The sequence below is a fragment of the Suricata suricatta genome, chromosome 13, assembly GCF_006229205.1.
Source record: "Suricata suricatta isolate VVHF042 chromosome 13, meerkat_22Aug2017_6uvM2_HiC, whole genome shotgun sequence".
In the NCBI taxonomy this organism is placed as follows: domain Eukaryota; kingdom Metazoa; phylum Chordata; class Mammalia; order Carnivora; family Herpestidae; genus Suricata; species Suricata suricatta.
This window is the reverse complement of record NC_043712.1, coordinates 74,707,085-74,734,551: the sequence shown is the minus strand read 5'-3', so window position 1 is coordinate 74,734,551 and position 27,467 is coordinate 74,707,085. Positions and strand designations below refer to the sequence as shown.

At 38.7% G+C, this 27,467-nt stretch overlaps 1 protein-coding gene across 1 annotated transcript in view; it reads right to left on the bottom strand.

Moving 5' to 3' along the window:
* TRPM6 (transient receptor potential cation channel subfamily M member 6) overlaps positions 1 to 22,523 on the bottom strand; it is a 197,393-nt gene extending 174,870 nt beyond the window's left edge. Inside the window, exons 1-3 of the mRNA XM_029919758.1 lie at positions 22,442 to 22,523; positions 15,860 to 16,004; positions 12,963 to 13,058 (exon numbers count right to left, since the gene is read on the bottom strand). The gene's annotated coding sequence lies outside the window, so the exon portion shown is untranslated. The remainder of the gene's footprint in view (positions 1 to 12,962; positions 13,059 to 15,859; positions 16,005 to 22,441) is intronic.
* Positions 22,524 to 27,467: the final 4,944 nt, after the last annotated feature.

Below are 27,467 nucleotides of genomic sequence, written 5' to 3'. Positions count from 1 at the left end.
TATATATATATATGTTTTTAATCAGGTTTTTTTATTCTATTCTTTTAGATCTTTTCTCTTTTCTTCTGCTTTTTTCCTTCCTTCTACTTTTTTGTAATCAGCTTATAGTTTTTCTTTTGATTCTCTATTTGATTTTCTTTTCTCCCCTATCCTTTGACTTTTGTTTTGGGACCAGGCTTCCCCCAGCCCCTTTTTGTTTCCAGGGTTACTCCAACAAACAAATCAAAGCACACCTATTAGAGGACCAAACACTGCCCCCTGTATGCTCGGAGGAGCGCTGCAGAGGACTGAGTGGGAGGACGGAGCAGCCAAAACACAACCACACAGTGCACGTGACATGCTCCACAAGCACTTCCTGCAGGGCCAGGCCCTGGGCAGCATTCGGCCCCTTTTTAATACAGTAGTACTTGCAGGTGCAGGTCACATAACAAACTTTTAAAACACCCAAAAAGGGGCGGAAGGGCGCGCGAGGGCCGCAGGGAGTTCCGGGCATGCGCTATGGGCGTTTTGGCGGGAAGCGTGGGGCGGGCTGGACAATGAGAGTGTCCGCCGTGTGAGCCAATAAAGCTGCACTGGCTTTGAAAAAAAAATAAATAAATAAAAAACCACCCAAAAGACAGAAACTTAGCCAAAATGACAAGATGGAGGAATTCTCCCCAAAAGAAAGGTGAAGAAGAAATCACAGCCAGTGAGTTGCTCAAAAGAGATATAAACGATATATCTGAACAAAAATTTAGAACAATAGTCATAAGACCAATATCTGGGCTTGAAAAAAGCATTGAAGACACCAGAGAAACCCTTGTTGCAGAGACCAAAGAACTAAGGATTAAGGATGATTTAAAGTGCTATTTCTGAGGTGCCTGGGTGGCTCAGTGGTTAAGTGGCCAACTTTGGCTCAGGTCATGATCTTGCGGTTTGTGAGTTTGAGGCCCATGTTGGACTCTGTGCCGACAGCTCAGAGCTTAGAGCCTGCTTCAGACTCTGTGTCTCCTTCTCTCTCTGCCCCTCCCCTGCTCATGCTCTCTCTCTCTCTGTCTCTCAATAATAAATAAACTTAAAAAAATTTTTTTAATAAAAAAAATTAAAGTGCTATACCTGAGATGTAAAATAAACTAGATATAGTGACAGTGAGGACTGAACAACCAGAGTAGAGGGTAGGTGAAATAGAAGATAAAATTATGGAAAATAATGAAGCTGAAGAAAAAGACAGAAAGGATATTACTAGATTATGGAGGGAGAATTAGAGATCCAAGAGATTCCATGAAAGAAAACAATATCACTATCATAGTAGTCCTAGAAGAAGAAAAGTGAGAAAAAGTGGGGGAAGATTTGTTGGACAAATGATAGCTGAGAACTTCCCTAATCTGGGCTGGGAAACAGCCATCTAAGTCCAAGAGGTACTCCCTTCAAAATCAATGCTGTGGCACCTGGGTGGCTTAGTCAGTTGAGTACCTGACTCTTGATCTCAGTTCAGGTCATGGTCTCATGGTTCCTGAGTTTAAGCCATTCATCAGGCTCCATGCTAACAGCAAGGAGCCTGCTTAGGAGTCTCTCTCTTCCCTCTCTGTCTGTCCCTACCCCACTGTGCTCTCTCTCAAAATAAATAAATAAGCTTTAAAAATTTAAAAAGAAAATCAGGTCAACACCATGACATATCATAGTGAAACTTGTAAAATACAAAGATAAGAAGAGAATTCTGAAAGCAGCTAGGGACAAACGGTCCTTAACCTACAAGGGTAGACACATAAGTTTAGTGGCAGACCTGTCCACTGTAATATGGCAGGCCATAAGGAGTGGCAGGAAATAGTCAATGTGCTCAACAGGAATCCAGCAAGGCTATCATTCAGAATAGGAGCAGGAAAGACTTTCCCAGACAAATTCAAACTAAAGGAGTTCGTGACCATTAAACCAAGCCGGTGAGAAATCCTAAGCGGACTCTGTGAGTGGAAAGCAGCAAAGACTACAAAGGACCAGAGGACATCACCACAAACATAGAATCTACAGATAACACAATGACACTGAATTCATATCTTCCAATAACCACTCTGAATGTAAATGGACTAAATGCCCCAGCCAAAAGATATGGATAAAAAAATATGATCCATCTATAAGCTGCCTCCAAGAGCCTCACTGTAGACCTGAAATTACCTGCAGGCTGAAAGTGAGGGGATAGAGGCCATCTATCAAGCTAATGGACATCAAAAGAAAGCTGGAGTAGCCATACTTATATCAGACAAACTGATTTTATTTTTTTATTTTTATGCTTTATGTTTTTATTTATTATTGAGACAGAGAGAAAGAGAGCGTGAGTGGGGGAGGGGCAGAAAGAGAGGGAGGCACAGAATCTTAAGGAGGCTCTAAGCTCTGAGATGTCAGCATAGAGCCCAATGCAGGGCTCGAACCCACGAACCGTGAGCCACCCAGGTGCCCCAGACAAACTGTTTTTAAAACAAAGACTGTAACAAGAGATGAAGGGCATCATACTCTAACAGACAGACTTAAGAGATATATCCAGAACATTTCATCCTAAAGCAGCAGAATACATATTCTTCTCAAGTATACATGGAACATTCTCCAGAATAATCACATATTGGATCACAAATCAGCCCTTGACACGTACAAAAATACTCAGATCATACCATGCATATTTTCAGATCAGAATGCTGAAAATTGAATCAACCACAAGAAAAAATTTGGAGAGACCTCAAGTACATGGAGGTTAAAAAACATCCTACTAGGGACACCTGGGTGGCTCAGTTGGTTAAGCGTCCGACGTTGGCTCAGGCCATGATCTCGCGGTTTGTGGGTTTGGGCCCCGTTTTGGGCTCTGTGCCAACAGCTCGGAGCCTGGAGCCTTCTTCAAATTCTGTGTCTTCCTCTCTCTCTCTCTGCTCCTCCCCTGATTACACTGTCTCTGTCTCTCAAAAATAAATAAATGTTAAAAATTTTTTAAAAAATACCCTACTAAAAATGAATGGGTTAACCAGGAAACTAAATTAGAAATTAAAAAATAGATGGAAGCAAATGAAAATAAAGCACAACAGGCCAAACCCTTTGGGATGCAACAAAGGTAGCCCTAAGAGGGAAACATTGCAATTCAGGCCTATCTCAAGAATCAAGAAAGGTCCCAAATATACAACCTAAACTTACACCCAAAGGAGCTAGAAAATGAGCAGAAAATAAAGCCCAAAGACAGAGAAAAAGGGAATTAATAAATATTAGAGCAGAAATGAGTGATATAGAATTTTTAAAACCCAGTAGAAGAGATCAATAAAATTTAGAGCTGATTTCTTGAAAGAATAAACAAAATTGATAAACTCCTAGCTAGACTTCTCAAAAAGAGAAAGGACTCAAAAGATAAAATCACTCACTCACACACACACACACACACACACACACACACACACACACACGAGGAGAGATCTCAAGCAACACCACAGAAATACAATTATAAGGGAATACAATGAAAAATTAAATGTCAACAAACTGGACACTTTAGATGAAATGGACAAATTCCTAGACACTCACACATTACCAAAATTCAAACAGGAGAAATAGAAAATTTGAACAGGCCCATAACCAGCAAAGAAATTGAATTGGTTATAGAAAATTTCCCAACAAATAAGAATCCTGGGCCAGATGGCATCCCAGGGGAATTCTACCAGCTGATACCCGAGGATCTGGTTGTCAGCTGGCCTGAATCTAGGTGTTAAGATCTTTTCCTCTGGGACACTGACAGCTCTTGGCACATCCTGAACTCGTGGGAGCTATTAAAAATACAATAGACTGCTTGGACAAGTACAAAGGTTTAAAAGACAACAAAGAGCTGAGGCAGGGCTGAATAACAAGGTTCATCTGCTACATGAGGCCACTCCTTCAAGACTGGGAGAATGGTTGCTTCATGGGCTATAGAAACCAACACAGAGAGCAAAGCAAAATGAAGAAACAGAGAAATGTGTTCCAAATAAAAAATCAAGACTAAAACCTTAGGGGGAGAAGTTTAGGAAATGGAGATAAATAATTTACCCAATAAAGAGTTCAGAATAATGGTCACAAAGATGCTCATTGAACTTGGGAAGAGAATGGAACACAGTGAGAACTTCAACAAAGAGATTTAAAAAAAAAAGAGAAAATACCAAATAGAAGTCACAGAGCAGAAGAATACGGTAATTGAAATGAAAAATACCATAGAGGGGTTCAACAACAAACAAGATGAAGCAGAAGAAAAGATCAGTTAACTAGAAGGCAATCAATCAGAGCAATGCAATGAAAAAAGAATTTTTAAAGTGAAGGTAGCTTAAGGGACTTCTAGGACAACAATAAGCAGACTAACATTCACATTATAGGAGTCCCAGAAAGAACAGAGAGAGGAAAGAGGGCAGAAATCTTATTTGAAGAAATGATGGCAGAAAACTCCTCTAACCTGGATAAGGAAACAGTCATCCTGATCCAGGAAGCCCAGAAAATTCCAAATAAGAGGAACACAAAGGAACCCACACCAAGACACATTTTAATTAAAATGTCAAAAGTTAAAGACAAGGAGAGAATATTAAAAGTAGGAAGAAGGAAAAAACTTCTTACCTACAAGGGGACCCCCATAAGACTGTAGGTAGATTTTTTAGCAACAACGTTGCAGGCCTGAAGGGAGTGGAATGACATATTCAAAGTGCTGAAGGAAGAAACTTCCTTCCAACCAAGAATACTATACCTATCAAAGTTATCATTCAGAAGTGAAGGTGAGATAAAGAGTTTTCTAGACAAGTAAAAACTAAAGGAGTTCAGCACCACTACACTGGCCTTATGGGAACTGTTAAAGAGACATCTTTAAGCTAAAAAGAAAATGTACCAACTTGTAACAAGAACACATATGAAAGAATCAAGCTTACTGGAAAGATAAATATATAGTAAAGGTAGTTGCTTAATTACTTACAAAGCTAACCTGAAGGTTATAAAACAGAAATACTAAAAGCTATGATTATAATAATTAGGTAAGGGACACATAAAATATAAAGATATAAAATGTCACATTAAAAATTTAATACATGGCAGGCAGAATAATATGTTGAGCTTTCCAGTAGGATCAAACTTAAGTCGTTATCAGCTTAAAATAGACTGCTTTATTTTTTTTTATTTTTTAATGTTTATTTATTTTTGAAAGAGACAGAGCATGAGCAGGGGCAGTGGGGTTGGGGCAGAGGGTACAAAGAGAGAGGGAGACACAGAATCCAAAGCAGTTTCTGTAAGAGTTACCTTAAGATGGTGACCGAGCAGCCATTTTGCTGTGGGTCAGAGAAGAACTCCATGCCCTTTGAAAACAGCCAATCACGAAGCTCCAGCAGCCCCCCACCCCGCAACAAAGGAGGCAACCAATCCCACCCCTCCACGGCCCTAAAATGCCCTTACTTGGTAATCTGCCCTCCCAAGACCAAACCAGGAACTCTTTCACCCATAAACTACCTCACCCTCCCGTACTGGGGGCAATTTCCCTGATTCAACCCCTACTCGAGTCACAGAACCTCGCCTAGGGGCCACAGACCCCAATAAAGGCTTTCTTGGCTCCATAACTTGGTCTCTCTCTTTTCTCTCTGCCTCCGCATATTAAATCTTACAGTTTCCAGGCTGCACTGTGAGGCTTGAATTCATAGGCTGTGAGATCATGACCTGAGCTGAAGTTGGATGCTTCACTGACTAAGACACCCAAGTACCCCTAAAACAGACTGTTTTAGATTTAAGTTGCTATTATAAGTCTCATGATAACCACAAAACAAAACCTATGGCAAACACACAAAAGAGAAAGAGAAAGGGAATATGAGCATACGACTAAAGTAAGTCATCAAACCACAAAGGAAAAGACAAAGAGGAACTACAAAAAACAGCCAGAAAACAACCAAATGATGAGTTCAGTCCATTTACATTTAAAGCCACCACTGAGAGATAAAAGTGCATACCTATCAATAATGACTTTAAATGTAAATTGAAAAAGTAAATAAATAAATAAATAAATGTAAATCCACTAAATTCTACTATCAGAAGACATAAAGTGGCTGAATAGATGTAAAAACTCTCTATGCTGCCTGGAAGGAATTCACTGTGTTTTATTTATTTATTTATTTATTTATTTATTTATTGAGAGAAAATGAGCAGGCGAGTAGGGAGAGAGAGAATCCCAAGCAGGCTCTGGGCTATCAATACAGAGTGCCATTTGGGGCTTGATCTCACAATCATGTGATCATGACCTGAGCTAAAATCAGGAGTAAGACAGTTAACTGACTAAACCACCTACGTGCCCCAAGACCCACTTTAGATGTAAGAATACACACAGATTAAAAGTGAAGGCTGGAGGGGCACCTGGATGGCTCAGTTGAGTATCCAATTCCAGCTCAGGTCATGATCTCACGGTTCGTGAGTCGGAGGCCTGTGTTGGGATCTATGCTGACAACTCAGAGTCTGGAGCCTGCTTCCCATCCTGTGTCTCCCTCTCTGTCTGGCCCTCTCTCCTGCTTGCATTCTGTCTCTCTTTCTCTCAAAAATAAATATACATTAAAAATTTTTTTAAATAAAAATAAAAGTGAAGTGATGGAAAAAGATATTCTATGCAAATGGAAAGAAAAGAAAGCTGGAGTAGCTATACTTGTATCAGAAAAGATAAAAGACTTTAAAACAAACACTGTAGAGACGAAGGGCATTATATAATGATATTCAAGTCGATAAGAAAATATTACATTTGTAGATACTTACACACCCAACATAGGAAAACCTAAACATGTAAAATGAATATTAAGAGACCTAAGAGAAACAGCCAGCAATAAAATAAGAGTAGGGGATTTTAATACTACTTATCTCAGTGCATAGATCATACAGAAAGAAAATCAATAAGGGAACATTGGCCTTAAATGACATGTTAGACCAGATGGACTTAACGGATATTTGTAGAATATTCCATCCAAAAACAACATATATTCTTCTCAAGTCCACATAGAACATTTTTCAAGATAGATCATATGTTAGGCCACAAAACAAGTCTTTTTTTTAAGTATTTTATTTAATTTTAAATTATTTTTTAAATGTTTATTTATTTTTGAGAGAAAGAACACAAGCAGGGGAGGAGCAGAGAGAGGAGACAGAGGTTCTAAAACAGGCTCTGTGCTGACAGCAGACAGCCCAATGTGGGGCTTGAAATCATGAACTGTAAAACCATGACCTGAGCCTAAGTCAGACACTTATCTGACGAGGCACCCAGACAGCCCAAAATAAGCCTTAATAAATTTAAAAGGATTGGAATAATCTCAAGCATGTTTTCTGACAATGGTATGAAACTAGAAATTAATTACATGAAGAAAAATGAAATATATACAAATATGTGAAGATTAAACATGCTGCCTAATAACCAATGGGTTAGTGAGGAAATCAAAGGAAATATCAAAAATAACTTCAGACAAATGAAAATAGAAATATAACATTCTAAAATTTATGGGATGCAGCAAAAGCAATTCCAAAGCAATAAATGTCTACCTCAAAAAACAAAAAAGCTCTCAAGTAAATAACCTAATTTTCTCCCTCAAGAAATCAGATAAAAAGGAATAAATAAAGCTCAAAGTCAATAGAAGGAAGGAAATAACAAAGATGAGAGCAGAAATAAATAAAACGGAGAGACTAAAGAGACAACAGAAAAAAAATCAGTGAAATTAAGAGCTAGTTCTTTGAAAAGATAAACTTTGACCACTCATTAGCTAGACTCACCAAGAAAAAGAGAGAGGGCTCAAATAAATAAAATCAGAAATGAAAGATTTTACAACTGACACCACAGAAATACATAGAATCATAAGAGACTGGTATGAACAATGATATGCCAACAAATTGAATAACCTAGAAGAAATAGATAAATTTCTATGTAGGCCCACCAACACTGAATAATAATGAAATAGAAAAATATGAACATGTAAATCATCATCAAGAAGACTGAATCAGTAATCACAAACCTCACAACAAACAAAAGTCTAGGACCAGACAACTCTACAAGTGAATTCTACCAAATTTTCAAGGAAGAATAAAGACATTCCTTCTCAAATCTTCCAAAAACTAGAATAGGAGGAAACTCTTCCTAACTTATTTTACGAGGCCAGTTTTACTCTAATACCAAAACCAGACAAGGATGCCACCAGGAAAGAAAATTACAGGTCAATATCTCCGATGAATACAGATGGGAAAATCAACCAAACATTAGCAAACTGAATTCAAAAATACATTAAAAGAATCATACCCCACGATGAGGTGGGATTTATTCCAGGGATTCAAGGGTGGTTCCACATCCACAAATTAGTCAATATCATACATCACCACCAGATGTATGGTTATCTGAATAGATGCAGAAAAGGCATTTGGCAAAATTTAACAAACATTTATTAAAAAAAAAAAAACTCTCAACAAAGATGGTATAAGAGGGAATGTACCAAAACTATAATAATTAAAACAGCATGGTAATGGCATAATAAAACAAACACAGAGATTAACAGAATAGAGAGCCCCAAAATAAACCCATGCATATATGGTCAATTAACTTACAACAAAGGAGCCACAAATATACAGTGGGAAAAGAGAAGTGACTTCAATAAATGGTACTGGGAAAATGGAACAGCCAAATGCAAAAGGATGAAATTGAACCACTGTCTTCCGCTACACACAAAAATGAACTCAAAATGGATTAAAGCCTAGAGGCACCATAACTGCCCAGCTAGCTCAGTCAGTAGAGCATGAGACTCTTAAAGACTAGAGGCACCTGGCTGGCCCAGCTGGCCGGGCAATGCAACTCTTGATTGTGGGATTAATGGCTCAAGCCCCATATTGGGAGTACCACTTACTTTTAGAAGTTTTTAAAAAATGGATTAAAGAATTGAAAATAGACCTAAAAGTACAAAAACCCTAGAATAAAACGTAAGTGGTAAAATTTTTGACCTAAAACTTGGCCATAATTTTTTGAATCTGACACCAAAACAAAAGCAACAAAAGCAAAAATGAACAAGTGAGACAACATGAACCTAAAAATCTTTTGACAGTAAAGAAAACTATCAACAAAATGAAAAGGCAACCTATTGATTTCAAGAAAATATTTACAAAGCATATATCTGATAAGGGGCTAATAGCTAAAATATATAAATAACACAAACAACATAATGGCAAAAAAAAAGTCCAATTTAAAAATTGGGCAGATCTGAATAGACATTTTTCCAAAGAAGACATATCTTGGCCACTAGGTGCATGAAAAGAAGCTCTTTAACATGAATCATCAGAAATAACAAGTGTTGGCAAGGATGTGGAGAAAGGGAAACCCCTGTGCACTGTTGGTGGGAATGTAAATTGGTACAGACACTATGGAAAAAAGCATTAAACATTAAAATAGAACTATATGGCAAAACTAAAAGGCAACCAAGGAATGGAAGAAGATATTTGCAAACAACATATCAGATAAAGGGTTAGTATCCAAAATCTATAAGGAACTTACCAAACAACACCCAAAAAACAAATACTCCAGTGAAGAAATGGGCTAAAGACATGAAGAGACACTTCTCCAAAGAAGACGTCCAGATGGCCAACAGACACATGAAACAATGCTCAATGTCACTGATCATGAGGGAAATACAAATCAAAACCACAATGAGATAGCACCACATATCCATCAAAATGGCTAACATTAACACCTCAGGCAACAGCAGATGTTGGCAAGGATGCAGAGAAAAAGGATCTCTTTTGCCCTACTAGTGGGAATGCAAACTGGTGCAGCCACTCTGGAAGACACTATGGAGGTTCCTCAAAAAATTAAAAATAGATGGGGCGCCTAGGTGGCCGGCTTTGGCTCAGGTCATGATCTCACGGTTCCTGTGTTCGAGCCCCATGTGTTCGATCCCTGCGTCGGGCTCTGTTCTGACAGCTCAGAGCCTGGAACCTGCTTCAGATTCTGTGTCTCCCTCTCTCTATGACCTTCCCCTGCTCGCACTATCTCTGTCTGGCTCTCAAAAATAAATAAAAAACATTAAAAACATTTTTTTTAATTAAAAATAGAAGTACCCTATGACCCAACAATTACACTACTAGGTATTTATCCATGGGATACAAGTGTGCTTTTTTGAAGGGGCACATGCACCCCAATGTTTATAGCATCTCTATCAACTATAGCCAAAGTACTGAAAGAGCCCAAATGTCCATCAATGGATGAACGGAGAAAGAAGATGTGGTATATATGTACAATGGAGTATTACTTGGGAATCAAAAAGAATAAAATCTTACCATTTGCAACTATGTGGATGGAACCAGAGGGTATCATGTTAAGCTAAATTAGTCAGAGAAAGACAAATATAATATGACTTCACTCAGATGAGGACTTTAATATATAAAACAGATGAATATAAGAGAAGGGAAGCAAAAATAATATAAAAACAGAGAGGGGTACAATAACATAAGAGACTCTTAAATATAGAGAACAAACAGAGGGTTCCTGGAGGGGTTAGGGGAGGGGGGGATGGACTAAATGGGTAAGGGGCATTAAGGAATCTATTCCTGAAATCATTGTTGCACTAGATGCTAACAACTAACTTGGATGTCAATTTAAAATTTTTTAAATAAAAAATTAAAAAATAAAATAAAATAAAAAAGGGACAACATCAAATGCTGACAAGGATATGGATAAACTAGATCACTTATACCTCACTAGTGGGAATGTAAAATGATATAGCCACTCTGACAACAGTTTAGGGAGGCCTGGCTGGCTCAGTCAGCAGAGCAAGCAACTCTTGATCTCAAGAGGCCTGAGTTTGAGCCCCATTGTTGGGGAGAGAGCTTACCTAATAAAAATATAATAATAAAATGTTTTTTAAAAAAAACTAGGGGTGCCTGTCTGTCAGTGGAGTGTGTGAATCTTGATCTCAGGGTTGTGGGTTCAAACCCCACGTTGGGTGTAGAGATGACTTAAAAATTTTAAAAATAATAAAAATAAATAGACATTCAACTACCCAGAACAAAAATAATAATACATAAAATAGAACTACATATGATCCAGTTATTTCACTTCTGGGTATTTATCCAAACAAAACAAAAACGTTAACTCAAAAAGGTATATGCAACTCTGTGTTCATTTCAGCATTCCTTATCAATAGCCAAGATAGGGAAACAATCTTTTTTTCACTATTTTTTAATGTTTATTTATTTATTTTACTATGGTATCATCTCTCTTACATTCTGCATCTATAAATTAAATACATAATAAATTAGCAAACCAAGCTCACAGATACAGAGAACAGATTGGTGGTTGCCAGAGGTGGTGAGTGAGAGGCGGGAGAAATAGGGGGAACACTAATTGATAGATGTAGTTACGAACCGATAGAGTCATGTGTGACACCAACACCTTCGCCTGCAAGACTTCACAGGTGCTTGATTAACAATAGGACACAATAGTCAAATGATGCCTGTAAAGCTTAGGGTTGGAATGACATTTGACATTATTGGATACGCCTACATTTTGGCACCTGCAGTTTTACAAGCTCTACTTAGAAAAACCTATCACATTAATAAAAATAAAAATATTGTCTTCAAATTTTAATAAGCATAACAGAATCATGTAATAATGCCCTTTGTAATTCTAAGAATTACTACCTTTCTTCCAAAGGGTAAACCAACATATTTTAAAGAGGTGATTAAAAATATAGAGCCACTTTTATGGAGAGCAATACTACTTAAAAAATTCCAAGTGTTCAAAAGACTCATTAAGTCTCAGAAAAGCTCAACTAAAATATTCAACATCATTCTAACTTAGATTAAGCACCAAAACAAAACAAACAAAAATCAGAATTAGCTTAATACAGGTACAAAAGAATAATGTTTGTATCTATCCAACTCATTCAAGTAGGTCAGAGGGGAGTATGTATTTTATTTTTTTATATTATCCTTTTCTTTTTTTCAAGTTGTTATTTGAATTCCAGTTAGTTAACCTACTGTGTAATATTAGTTACAGGTGTACAATATAGTGATTCAACACTTCCATACAATAGCGAGTACTCATCACAAGTGCCCTCCTTAATGCCCATCACCTACCTAAACCACCCCCCACCCACCTCCCCTCTGCTCTCAGTTTGTTCTCTGCAGTTAAGAATCTGTTTCTTGGTTGGTGCTCTCTCTCTCTCTCCCCCCTTTGCTCATTTGTTTCTTAAATTCCACATGTGAGTGTAATCATATGGTATTTGTCATTCTCTACTTATTTCACTTAGCATATATAATTCTCTGTAGCTCCATCCATATCATTGCATATGGGAGGATTTCATTCTTTTTTATGTCTGAATAATAATCCAGTGTGTGTGTGTATATGTGTGTGTGTGTGTGTGTGTGTGTGTGTGTGTGTGAGTGTGCGTGCATGTGTATATCACATATTCTTTGCCCATTCATCAGCTGATGGACACTGAACACTTGGGCTGTTCCCATAACTTGGCTATTGTTGATAGTGCTGCTATAAACACAGGAGTGCATCTATCTCTTTGAATTAGTGTTTTTATATTCTTTGGATAAATACCTAGTAGTGCAATTGCTGGGTCATAGGGCAGTTCTATTTTTAACTTCTTGAGGAACCTCCATATTGTTTTCCAGACTGGCTACATGGGTTTGCATTCCCAACAACAGTGCAAGAGGGCTCCCTTTTCTCCACATCCTCATCAATACCTGTTGTTTTTGTTATTGAGATATATGTAAGTTTTGCTACTCTGACTTTCTTTTGACATCCATCTGCGTGATAAATGTTTCTCCAACCCCTCACTTTCAATTTGTAGGTGTCTTTAGGTCTAAAATGAGGCTCTTATAGGCAGCATATACATGAGTCTTGTGTCTGTGTGTGTGTGTGTGTGTGTGTGTGTGTGTGTGTGTGTGTGTGTTTTAATCCATTCTGGCATCCTATATCTTTTGATTGAAGTATTCAGTCCACTTACATTCATTTGTGTTTACGTTCATAAAAAGTATTGGCCTGGCTCTCAGCACGGATCCACTGCGTTGGTGAAGTCTGTGAGCCCGAGTTCCAGCCGAGCCTGTAATGATAATAAAGCCCTTTGCTTTTGGGAAAAAAAAAAAAAAAGTATTGACCTGTAGTGTTTTTTTCTTGTAATATATGTCTGGTTGTGGTATCAGGGTAATGCTGACTTCATAAAATGAATCAAAAAGGGTTCTCTTTTATTTTCTTAAGAGAGATTATATTCTATCTTAATGTCTGGTAGACTTCTTGAAAACCTGTATGTCTGGAGGTTTACTGTTAGAATATTTTTAACTAGCTCCTCTTTTTTTTTTTAATTATAGTTTATTGTCAAGTTGGTTACCGTATAACACCCAGTGCTCATCCCAACAAGTGCCCTCCTCCATCCCTATCACTCATTTTCCCCTCTCCCCCACCCCCATCAACCCTCAGTTTGTTCTCAGTATTTAACAGTCTCTTAGGGTTTGTCTCCCTCCCTCTCCTTAACTATTTTTTCCTCTTCCCCTCCCCTATGGTCCTCTGTTAAGTTTCTCTTGTTTCACATATGAGTGAAAACATATGGTATCTGTCCTTCTCTGCCTGACTTATTTCACTTAGCATGACTCCCTCTAGGTCCATCCATTTTGCTATGAATGGCCATATTTTGTTCTTTCTCATTGCCATGTTGTATTCCATTGTATATATAAACCACATCTTCTTGATCCAGTCCTCAGGTGATGGACATTTAGGCTCTTTCCATGATTTGGCTATTGTTGACAGTGCTGCTGTGAACATTGGGGTACATGTGCTCCTATGCATCAGCACTTCTGTATCACTTAGGAAAATCCCTAGCAGTGCTATTGCTGGGTCATAGGGGAGTTCTATTGTTAAATTTTTGAGGAACCTCCACACTGTTTTCCAGAGTGGCTGCATGATTTACTAGCTCCTCTTATTTTCTTTCTTTAGTAGGTTTCTTTCATCTATTTCTTTAATAGATAAAGAACTGGGGCACCTGGGTGGCTCAGTTGGTTAAGCATCTGACTTCAGCTCAGGTCATGATCTCACGGTCCACGGGTTCGAGCCCTTCATCAGGCTCTGTGCTGCTAGCTCAGAACCTGGAGCCTGCTTCAGATTCTGTGTCTCCCTCTCTCTCTGCTCCTCCCCCATTCATGCTTTGTTTCTCAAAAATAAATTTAAAAATTTTAAAAAATAAAGAATTGTTCTGATTATCTATTGCTTCTTGAATAAGCCTTGGTAATTTATACCTTTGAATAAATTTATCCGTTTCATCTAAGTTGTCAAATTTATAGGAATAAAGTCATTCATAGTATCTGTGACTCCAGTGACACAAATATACACACATTTTGCTATTGTCCCACAGGTTGTAGAAGCTCTGCTCATTTTCCATTTTTTTCTTTATTTTTTCCTTTCCTTCACTTTATTTGTTTGTTTGTTTTAACGTTTATTCATTTTTGAGAGATAGAACAGAGCAGGAGCAGAGAGGGACAAAGAGAGAGAGGGAGACAGAATCCAAAGCAGTCTCCAGGCTCCAAGCTGTCAGCACAGAGACAGACGCAGAGCTCAAACTCACTGACTGTGAGATCATGATGTGAGCAGAAGTCGACACTCTGAGAACTGGGCTACCCAGGTGCCCCATCATTTCCTTCATTTTAGAGAGAGGCAGGGGACAGGGAGAGGGAAAGGGGCAGAGAGGGAGAAGGACAGAAAGGGAGAGAGGGGCAGAGAGGACAAGGCAGATTGAGAAAGAATCCCAAGCAGGCTTCATACGCAGGGCAGAGCCTGATGCAGAGCTGGACCCCACCACCCTGGGATCATGACCCAAGCCAAAATCAAGAGTCAGGCACTCAACCCACCATGCAGGACCCCTTTTCTTCTTTTGTAGATTGGAGAATCTCTGTTGATCCATCTTGACATTCAATGATTCTTTCCTCTGCCATCTTTATTCTGCTACCTAGTACATTTACTGAATCCTTTATTTCAGGTATTGTATTTTTCTCTTCTAAAATTTTCACTTGTTTCTTTTCTTGGTGTTTATATTTCTTTTGAGAAATTCTATGTTTTCATTCAGTTGTGTTTCTTTATGGAGCAGTTTTGATAGATGCTTTAAAATTCTGGGTACTTCTAACAATCTGGGTCACCTTGCAATAGACATCTATTGAATGTCTTTGAAAACATTTTTCAATTTTACTGACTGCATGTTGACTATTGCCTTTCCTTTTACAACTGATCACATTCTTTTTTTATTCTTTGCATATCAAGTATTTTGGATTGTGTTTTGAATAATTACTTTGTGAGACTATTGGTCTCATCAAAATCTTCTAGAGGATGTTCATTTTTTTTTTTTAAGTAGATATTCAACACAGTTAGGTTCAGATCGTAAGTGCTATCTCTTCTCCCATGGGCAGAGTTCTAAGGTCAGTTCAGTTTTAAAATCCTTGACTATGGTGCTTTGGGCCTGTCCCATGCACGCATCACTCAGACATTAGTGAGGGAGGGATTAGAGCATAAGTTTCTACTGTGGCTTAGTCTTTGCTATGCAGCTCTCATTCTGTCTCTTGAATGTGTCCCTCAAGAATAAGCCCAGGACTGGGGCACCTGAGTGGCTCAGTTAGTTCAACATCTGACTTTGGCTCACGTCATAATCTTGTGGTTGGTAAGTTCAAGCCCCATGTCGGGCTCTGTGCTGACAGCCCAGAGCCTGGAGCCTGCTTTAGATTCTGTGTCTCCCTCCCTCTCTATCCCTCCCCTGCTCTTTCTCTCATTCTCTCTCTAATAAATAAAGATTTTTAAACTTTAAAAAAAGAAGGAATCAACCCAGGACTAGTGCCAGTTTATATACAAAATTATGGGATCACTTACCCAGCTCTCTCATCCCCAGAATTCACTCTTGCTCAGAGCAGCTCCCTTTCCTGGTCTTCTGGCCAAAAAGGTAGGTTTCTTTCAGTGTTTAGGCTGCCCATGTCGGCCAGTGGAGTTCTATTGGGTGATTACTCTTGGTTCAAAGCTGGGAGAGAAGTTAAAAAATAAAACCATAAAACTTTACTCTCTATGAATTGCTTTGCCAAGTTTGACTTCCATTTCCTATTCAGTAATGCATTCATTTAGAGACCAGAGGTGTATTTTAGTTGGGCTCTTAGTTGTAATTAGTGGAAGATAGAGTTTGATTAGCTCTCTGAAAGTTATATATTTTTTCTTTATTTCTAAGCATTTTTACCATTAAAACTCTTAGTAATACCAATTTATGATTTCACTATATCATGTATATTTTAATTATCCATCAATTCTCTTAAAAGCTATTTTTAAAAATTTCTAATTTACTACTACAGTGATGGGCGAATTTGCATCTAGTTTTCTGATTATCCTTTAGGATATATTTTTAGATACAGAATGAAAACTAGTTCAAAGATTATGATAAGGCTCTTAAAGCATATTGCCAAACTGCTTTTCAGAGGCTTTGCTAAAAATAAAGCATTATCTACAACTTTTGCCAATTTGTATAGAATAGGTTCTTAATATTTGAGATCACAATTAAGCAAAAATGTTTATCTTATGCTTATGCTTATTTTTCTTTTGTAAACTATTTTTCTATGTCCATTACCCATTTATTAGAATCACAGTTTTATAATTAATTTATGAGTTATAAATATATAAAGAAGAAATTATACATGTATCTGTCCATTAGTGCAAAACAAAACAAAACAAAACAAAACAAAACCCACACCCTGGAACAAACCAGAAACTAACGAGATTGTTTACTTATAGACACAAGGGGAATAAAGTAAGGAAAACAGAGGAATGAGAACGGGGAAGTTAGGGTGAGTGACACTTCTCTGATTATACATTTTTGTGTAGTTCTGACTCAGAGAACCACCATGTCGATGTTTTACAAAAAAAAAAAAATTTAGATCAGGAGTCAAAACTGATATAGAAACAGAAACAAATGACTCCAATTGTATTACAAATAAATAACCAACCTAAGTACCTTTAGGAAACAACATATTAATTGAATAGCCAAAGGCTAAACACAAAAGGAAGTATACATAGATATTCTACTCCCACCAGCAGGCATGTTTGGTGCAGTAGTGTATTTGAGGACTGAGCAAAGAGATGAATAGGGGATATGACGTCTACTTCTCAAAGCAGTTAAAAATAAAGGATGCCTGGGTGCTTACTGGGTGTCTGATTCTTGGTTTCCACTTAGGTCATGATCTCACAGGTTGTGGGATGGAGCCCATCAGATACTCCCTCCCTCTCTTCCCCTCCCTCTCCCCCTTTCAGGAACATGGTGCACACACCCTCTTCTCTCAAAATAAATAAATTTTAAGAATGTTTTCAAATGTTTATTTTTGAGAGAGAGAGAGAGCCAGAGCATGATTGGGGTAGGGACAGAGAGAGAGAGAGGGAGACACAGAATCTGAAGCAGGCTCCAGGCTCTGAGCTGTCAGCATGGAGCCCAACGCGGGGCCAGAACTGTTTTAACTGTGAGCTCAGGTCGTGAGCTGAAGTCGGACGCTTAACCAACTGAGCCAACCAGGTGCCCCTCAAAATAAATACACTTAAAAAAAGAGGGGAAATTATAATGAACACTGGTGTTGGATGGGGATTGCAAGTGTCGTATGCACTCATGTTTTTTTAAGGTATATATACAGATTTAGACACAAGTATACTGATAGATGTAGAAATACATATAGTTGTAATACACATATATTTTATAGTTTTGTCAGCTGAGAAGATCTAGAAGCAGTGATACTCAGTACCAGTGAGCAATTTTGCACCCAGATCTTCATTTCTAAGTACCATTGTCTAATAACAGAACCAGGGCTGTTTGGAGAAATGATTCCAATCAAGACTAAAGTGAAGATATCACAAGAGAAATGTGTGACAGAACATCTGTGTGAGAAGGTGCGGAAATGCTGAAAATGATAGTCTGCATTAGTTTTTTAATGCTGCATAACAAATTACCACAAACTTAGGATTTAAAAAAAAACCCAAAAAATATCAATTAGTTCACAGTTCTGTAGGTCAGAAGTCCCACTTGGCAGGATCTCTGTTCAAGGGTGTCACAAAGCTGAAATCAAGGTGCCGGCTAGGCTTTCTTGGCTCCTCTGAAAATTCTGGGGAAGAATCCACTTCCATGTTCATGCAAGTTGTTGGCTCAGTGCAGATCTTTAAGGTTGTAGGACTGAGTTTGCTGTTTGCCTGCGGGTTGGCTGCTGGAACTCACCCTCCTCCCTTACAGGCTATTGTTAGCTTCTGGTCAGATGGCTCCCTTCATCTCCAAAGCCAGGAGAATTGCTCTTATATTGAATCCCTCCCACATTTTGCACTTGTCTTCTGTCTCTGACCCCTCCACCCATATTTTTAAAGGGCTCATATGATTAAGTCACATTCACCTGGGTCATTTCATCTTACGATGAAGTGGTTTGGGACTTTACATTTGCAAATTCCTCAGATTAGTGTTTGATCAAATGACTGGATGATACACTGTGGTCTGGGAATCTTTGGGTCCCCTGTAGAATTTTACCACAGGATGTAGCAAAAAGACACAAGATATTAGCAATCAATAAATATAAATTACGAGAACACTATCGGTCAGGTCTGTGGACTCCAGAATTCTTTGGAAGTGACCTTAGTGTTTGCCTCAATTTCAGGTATTGTCAGAGATCATGAATAGTCTTACCTATCTACCTATCAGAGAGATAGCAAAAAAGTGCATTTCATGGACTATAAAGAAGAGACATATATATTTGGTGCCCATTTTGGGTTCTGCACAGTGATTGTATCATCTCATCCCCACTCTGCTCCTCTAGGTAGGTATTTGTGTCCCTGTTTTCTGAAGAGGATGCCAAGGCTCAGACTGTTCAGTGAAAAACACAGTGGTGCACAGGTGGCATAATTTCCATTCATTAACCTTGCAGATGCAGAAGTGTATTGCCAAGGTTAACTGGCACTCACACAATAAATAACACGTTAAAAAAAATGGGGAAGGGCAGAAAAGCTAACTTAAATGGCCCCCCAGTGGCCAAATCTGTTGTAACAATTTCTACAACAAAATAACAGATTGTAACTCATAGAATAAAATATATGCCCTTAAGTCTATACTGATATAAATCACTGAATAAAAAATGAAGGTGAAAGGAAAGCTCACGGTTTAATGAATTCCAAAGAATAGATGTAGAAGGCATAATGAAAATAGCAAGTTACCATACACCAGAAAGTTGACATACACTAGACCAAGTTTTTCATGTACAAATCAACAGATCCTATAATTTATGTGCTGAATATGATGAGAAATGGGATATTTACAGTCTCAAAGTATCTTCCCAGAAGATAATTATTATATAGGAGAAAATATTAACTTCATAACACAGAAACTTGCCAGACACCTCCTCAACCAAGTAATTGAAGTTAGAATCACCAAAAAACAAGACAAGGTGACACGCAGTGCCTTCTGGTCTGATGCACTGATACATCTCTTCTCTGGAGTTCTCACCAAAAATGCCTGGTTATGAGACATGTCGGACAAACCAAAACTGAGGGCTACCCTATGAAATAACTGCTCAGTACTCTGCAAAAAGTACCAAGGTCATGAAAGGCAAAGAAATTCCGAGGAATTGTTTTAAAGGAGACACTACCGCTAAATACAACATGGGACCCTGGATTGACTCCTGGGCCAGAAAAAGGTTAGCGAGATGATGGTAAAATTTGAATAGTCTATAAATTTTGCACACTTTTTTACTTCTTTTAAGAACTGTCATAAGTCATTCTTTCCATATCCTCATAATAGCATTACAGATTTATATTAACTTTCATTTCCTCATTTTCATAACTGTACTGTGGTAACATAAGACGTTATATTAGGGAATCTGGGTAAAGTGTATACCTACCTTTAAGTTTCCATCTTATTTCATCCACTATGCAGTTTTGCCAAATTATCTGGAGTTAATCATTTTTTCTAAAAGGATATACATATGGATATGTATGTATATACCTTTACATATAAATTCATATTTTACATATTAAACACGTTGAAATGTTTAAAGTATATACACCTGCATAAAAATGTTTAGCCTGATTTCAACATATTGACAGCAAATAGTTTCCCTGACTCTCTGTACTTTAGTTTTGTATGTTGACATATAATGCTCAAAAAAAATTATCTGAGCTACTCATTTTTTAAGTATGCTTTACACTTATGGTAGGGCTTGAACCACAGCCCTGAAAGCAAGCGTCACATAGCTCTACCAACGGAGACAGCCAGGCACCTGCATCTGAGCTGCACTTTGTGTTTTATTTTTTATTAATAGTTTATTACCAAGTTGGTTTCCATATAACACCCAGTGCTCTTCCCCACAAGTGCCCCTCTCCATGACCATCATCCCTCCCCCTTCCGCCTGAGCTGCACTTTGAATCTCTCATTCACAAACCTGCATGAAATTTCTCATTTAAGTAAATGACCGCTTCCTATAGTTCATTAGCTGGACAGGTCTTAGTCTTCAGGTTTCCAATGTTTTACTATTCAATCTCTGCAACACATCTTTTGTATGCACTTCTTTGGCAGAATGCCTAACTTTGTAAGATACATTCCTAGGAAACCATTGGCATTCGCCTTTCCATCAGAGGGAAGGTCACTTATTAATTCGCTCATGCAATTTCTATTGTCTCTTATGTGACACACACTGTTCTAGGCACCAGGAAGAGTAATGATCCAAACCGGACATCTTCCTTAGTCTCAGGTCAAACAGAAGGGGAGGAAAGTTAACCATTTCCCTTTTTCCCACAGTAATGTAACTGCTTCCCCACTAGCTTGCCGTCCTTACTATTTTAATTCCAATTCGTACCGTGAAACTTCTAGTGGCAACTTAAAGCGGAATGAAGCATAACTACAAAAAGCACACTTATTCTAATTATGATTTTGTACCTACAGTAAGATTATGAGAATTGAACAAGATGCAGGTTAAGTACTTAGGTCCATCGCTTGACAAGAAACATAGCCTCTTTGAGGTAGATACTATTTATTGTTTCTCATTTTACAATGAAGGAAACTCGGGCCTGGCGATGAAAAATAACTTGCTTAACGTTAGTCACGTAGCTAGAAAGTGGCAGTACAAGCCTTTGAACCAGGTCTGACTCCAAAGTCTTAACTCTTAACCACAATGTCTCCTGACTAACGTCAACTCATACTTAAATCCTACGGTGTACACAAAACGTCACTGCTCTCTCGCTGGTGTTTATCATCCTTTCTGCATTTGGGATCTACTGTCATTAACAACAAAAACATGTACAAGGATGGATTACTCGATTACATTGCCAACATTCTGGAAATAGTACAAAAGTCAATTAACTTAATCACTGATACTCAACTCAAACAAACTGCTTTATTTTTTTTTTAAGAGTGAAATAGTAATAACACAATAACTTACTTGTAACAAATCAATCAATAGAGTGAAATAAAAACAAAGCTAATTAACAGGTGCTGTTTCATCTCAAATTAGTTATCTCCTTTAAACAGGAAAAACTACCATTAGCCTAGTGGTTCTCAAAGCTGTCGGCACATTCGGATTGGGGAAAAGGAGGACTGGCCCTTAAAAAAATAGCTATATCCAAGGTCCGTCTTGGACAATTAAATGGGAATCTCTCGAGTGTGACTGAAAGATTTCTGAAGTGTAGTCATTGTTGAGAACTACAAGTCTGAAGTAATAAACAATGAAAACCATGCCCTCAAAGCAATTCAAAAATCAAGAAGTTAAGAAATACAACTAAACTTCTTTCTTCTTACCCTGGGAAAACGGGGAGGGAAAAGACTCCTCACTTCTCATTGCTCTCTATCCATTTTTGATTCCCCAGAGCACAGCTAAACAAAAGTCAAATACTGGAATCTATGCAAACATGCTACCCAAATTGAAATTCTCACTACGTCACACTTTACATTTGAGAAAGTTCTTTTCAAACTATACCGCCTTTATGAGTCCCCACCCCTGTATTTTAAGTTTGCATAGATGTTTAAGTCAGCTATTTGTTCAACTAAGAAGAGTCAATTTGATGTACTAGAAAGCATTTTATTAATAAGTTATAAAACAATATTCATTTCATGTACCATAAATTAATTTTTTGGTACAGACAAGAGGAACATATGAGTGTTTCCCACCTGTTTCTAAAACTGCCAGAATTCTTTTTTAGATCGGTATTTTCAAATTTAGAATCTAAGCATAAATTTTTCTTGAAGAGTACATATATAAAATACTTCCCCTCTAACTGCACTATCCTCCTGACGAATGCCTTCTGGGAGTTTCAGTAGTGACTATAGGCATGTTATCTTTAAAACAACTTTTCCTCATTTTCCAGGTTTGGGAATGGGATCACATCAAGTATGGAAAATAACTATTCTCCTTAAGAATATGTAAATTCACTGGAGAGAGGTCTCTGCAAATGTGGAGAAACCTGTTCTTCAGCTGCTTCCGGCAGGTCAGGGCTCCATGTCGATCTCAACCACTTCGTTCTTGCCCTGAGTCAGGCTGTCGGCCCTGACATCTTCGATGTCCGCCAGATGGATAGGCGGCAGAGGGTTCCTCCAGTACTGGAAGGTGTTATACTGCCAGAATTCCTCATCGAGCTGTAGCGAAAGAAGAGAGAGACGCAAGTACATCATCAGTTTATAAAAAAGTTACTTTTATATTTTCCAGGAAACAAATTTTGTTTTAAAAGCAAACTCGCATGAAGACTGTGTGGTCTTTTACTTCGCATCTTCAACAAATATACATTTTAAATTCTGCCTAACCAAAGTACTTCATGGGCTCAGTCAAATCTGTGCATTTTTATACTCATGGATTTGGGAAAATATTTTGTTAGTAGTTTAACTTTAAAAAGAAAGTCTTCCAAGAGCATCTCTTCTTGATTATTTTCTTCCTTTTTTTCCACCAAAGAAAATGTTGGAAAATGGTCTTAAATTTATTTTTACCTTTCAGTGAGGAACACAACTTGTTTTAAAAATACAAACATACCTTAAAACTTATTTTTGGTCTTTTCCCCAAGGCTTGGTATTTTAAGCGACTAACTTTACATAGGCTAAAATACTTTGAAAACTTGACAAGAAGTTTCAGGCTATAAACATGCTAAATAACAAGACAATCTGAAACTTTATTAAACATATAAGATTTATTACAAGGCAGGACTTTTAATTTTATAAAGAGAGAGAGGGAGTAAGGGAGAGGGGCAAAGGGAAAGAGAGAGAATCTTAAGCAGGCTCCATGCTCAGCAAGAACCCTGATGTGGGGCTTGATCCCAAGACCCTGGGACCATGAGCCGAAATCAAGAGTCATATGTTCAGCGGACTGAGCCACCCAGACGTCCTGAAGGCATGACTTTTAAATCAATAAATCAACACTGATAAATCCAAGTTGAGTGCTGGCTCCTTTAAAATTCAACAGACTTGAATGGCTAGAAAATCGTTTCAAGTAACTATGAAGTGAAGCTGACATTCCAATGAAGTTCAAGATTGGCACGGAATTTCAAAAGCATCCCCAAAATGCTTTGTGCAAAGCAGCAGCACTGGAATTCTACAGAGGCTTCCATGGTGACCAGATGAATATTTATTTATACACCTATTCTACCAGGTTGGGTTTTTACTTTAGGCTCATGCTTGTTTTAATAGCACTATCCAACAGAAATACGAGAGCTACATACATAATTTTAAAAAATAAAAGAGATAAAATTACTCTTAATATTTTACTTGACCTTATATATCTAAATTATTGTTATTTTGATATGCAGTCAATATTCTCAAAATGAATGAGATATTTCACATTCTTTTTGTCCTAAGTTTCTACAATCTGGCGAGTATTTTACACTTCCAGCACTATTCAGACTAGCCACGTGACGATGCTCCATAGACAGCCTCTTGTGGCTAGTTACTTTACTGGACCACACAGGCCTAAAAGGAAATCTATGCACTAAAGCTTAGAGGCTTAAGGGTGTCACTGGAATATTTTTTTTTTAATGTTTTATTTAGTTTTGATACAGAGAGAGAGAGAGCATGAGACAGGGAGGAGCAGAGAGAGAAGGAGTCACAGAACCGGAAGCAGGCTCCAGGCTCTAAGCTAGCTGTCAGCACAGAGCCTGACACGGGTCTCGAACTCACGAACGTGAGATTTGACCTGAGCCGAAGTCAGAGGCTTAACCGACTGAGCCACCCAGGCGCCCCGTCACTGGAATTTCTTTACACTGGGATAAAAAAAAAAAAAAGGGGGCAGTAATTCAAAGGATGCCTCCCCTCCCCGAAATCATTTGTGGTAAGCAAACAGAGTTGAAAAGTAGGGCCTGTAGCTCTGCCTTTTGGAACAAAAAGTCTACTGTTCAAATTACCTACTTATAAACATGGGCCCAGAAAAGATCCTTTAAGATTATCAGTGTACCCTAGGAGCTGAGAGCACAAACCTTGCCACCAGACACACCTGAGTTTGCAAGATAACTCCACCCACTGACCCTGGCTTTGATCTAAGTCTGTTTCCTCACCAGTAATATGCAGGACTCATTTTCAAATTAAGGGTTAGAACTGTAATAGCTCAACACTGCTACATATTATATCCCAAGAAATCTACAAATCATTATTTTCTTCCTAGGATTAGAAAAAAACATTTCTGCTTCCTTTCTGTTAAAAGTGGCTAACAGTAAGGATTGCCAGACAGAGCAAATGGATCTGCGTGGAGTGACACTATCATGAGAAAACACTTAAAATATTTAATGAAGAAATAACTGGTTTTATTTTAGCTCCCTGTTTAAAAAAAAAAAAAACCAAACCAAAACAAAAAAACACCCAGGAAAAAAGCCAACACAACAAAAAAACATTAGACAACTCAAAAAATATTGAGGTTCTAGGACAGAAAAAAAGGTATCTTTGTTCTGCCTAAACTGAATCCTCAATGTAGACATATTTGAGAAAACCTTTCCTAAATAAGATCCCAAGGGTGAAGGTAGGGTCTTATGCTCTATTCGGAGTGCTAGAAACATGGGAGACATTTACTGCATGAATTGAGAAGCCTTTTAACTTCTCCATGTTTTTGCTGTACCACGCATCTTGGTTATTTAGCTGTAAATCCCCTAAAACAGACAAAAAATTCCTGCATCTTTAGAAGCAGGTAGGAAAGAGAAGAGCTGAAGAAAACATGCCCCTCTCTTAAATTTGCAGTAGAAGCTCACGGAACAGAACATAAGGAACATGAGGGTTCCCAGGCTTTTGCAAAAAGGGAACAGGGACTGTCTTGGTGATGAATGTGTCCCCATGGCCAAGGTTAGTCCTCGCCATGGGCCTGGAGTGCCTAGAAAGCAAAGAGCTGTCAGATGTCACCGCTGTGGAAGATACAGGTGTGGCTAAGAGATTCTTAGGTGGGTCAGTTTACTAAAAAATCCTCCTCTAATTTCCCTACTTCCTTCTTATCAATCTGTGGCATACTGCAGTGAGTATATTCTGGTAGGAAAGACAAACCTATATAAGGGTCTAAAGAAAGAAACGTTTCAAACTATAGAGTACATATCCTCATATCAAATAGATCTCTACGACTATTATTCTCAGTTTGTTTTTTTAGATTTTGCCATTGGCAACACACACAATATGATTGGAAGTTCTAATTATTTCTGTTTTCAAAACCTAAGTGCTATCATTCAGTTTGAAATAAGTGGATTTTGAATATCCAAAAGCAATCTAAAGAGAAGTCTAAAAAAAACCCCCAAACCTCATGTTTTCTACATTCAAAGAAAACTGGGGAAGAGAGTATTTACAATTTAGAATTTCATCCAGAAATTGTTCATTATCATCTGAAGGAAGATTTCTCACAACCAGAGAAAAAGCTCCTTCCCAGGTATGAAATTCTCATTATTTTATTGGTTTTTTCCACCAACAAAGTCATACCAAAGAAACTTCAATTCACTATTTTTTCAGCTAGGCTTTTGGTTAATTCTGCAGGAGATACTGAAGGCAAGAGGAAAAGGGGAGATGGATGCTGTGACGTAGTGCTTGAAGAGAGTTTGGTGAATTCTAAGCCCTATGTTCGGTCTTTCTATTCCCAAACCTCCTGGTAAGAATCCAGAACTGCCAAAACACAGCCCAAATCCCTAAGTATAGACTAAAGCTGTCTCATAAATATTGAATGCAGGCCACAAACGTAATTTAAATTTTTCTACTGGCCACATTAAATCCAGTATCTTCAAGTCCTTTCGATGTGTAATCAATAAAAAAATGTTTGAGATCTTCAAAATTTAGAGTGTACTTTGACTTAAAGCACATCTCAATTTGGATTGGTTACATTTCAAAGTGTTCAGCTGTCTTACAGGGTTGGTGGCTGCCACACGGAACCTCTAGACAAATCCAATCTTAGGTGCAGAGATGGGGCAAGGCTCGTTTCCCTAAGAAGAGGAACTCTTATTTATGATACTCATATACGTTTTACTTTAGGGTCCAAATTAATTTTCAACAATGATCCTTTTCTATTTATTTTTTATTTAATTTTTTTCTAATGTTTTTTATTTATTTTTGAGAGAGAGAAAGCGGGAGCACGGGAGGGTCAAAGACAGAGAGGGAGACACAGATTCCGAAGACAGGCTCAAGGCTCTGAGCTAGCTATTAGCACAGAGCCTGACGCAGGGCTCGAACTCAAGAACCATGAGATCATGACCTGAGACGAAGTCGGACGCTTAACCGACTGAGCCACCCAGGCGCCCCAATGATCCTTTTTTAAAAGAATCCGATTTAAAACTGAGTTTTTAAATAAATGCCTGTTCCCAAGACGTGGAGGCCCTTCCGCTCTACCAAAAGTGCTGTACCAAGCCTACAGGCCATCCAACTGATGGCTACCGCAAGGGTCATCTTTGTTAGAAAGTAATCTACCACGACCTCTAGAAGAGATCGCCGTTAAGCCAAGGAAGGCGTGCTACCCTTTCTCCGTTTGTCGTTAAACTGACCTAGCCCAGTTCACGATCAAGGTCTTCACTAGGCTCTAGTCCGTCGTGACCCACGCTCCTGCTTCCTTCTTCCACAGTGCAGGCACTGAAGCTGCAAGCCCACATCTATGTCACCCGACGGTCACCCTTAGTTTAGCCAAGAGCTGTCAGCCCACACGACTCTCCCGAAACGCTGCCAAGGGGCCACGGGCTCTGGGGCCTTTGGTGAATAGGCTGGGAGCCCGGGTCCTTCCTAAGTAGGAACCCAGGCTTTTCGCCTTTGGGTAGTTGAGTCAAGAGGGGGACAACCTGTTTCTTCCCGGGGCGCGCAGTGGCTGCGTAAAGGGTTACCCCCGCCTCTCCTCACCCCTCCCACCCTCTGGAGCGCTCGGCCGGTCCCCAGCCCCTACCTGGCGCGGTGCGGCCCCCCAGTCTCCCCGTGGGGGCTCTGTGCGCCCCGCCCCGTCGTCGCCACCGCCCCTCGGGGGCCGGGCGCTCCGGGGCTCCTCCCCCGGCCCGCGAGGCCGCACCGGAG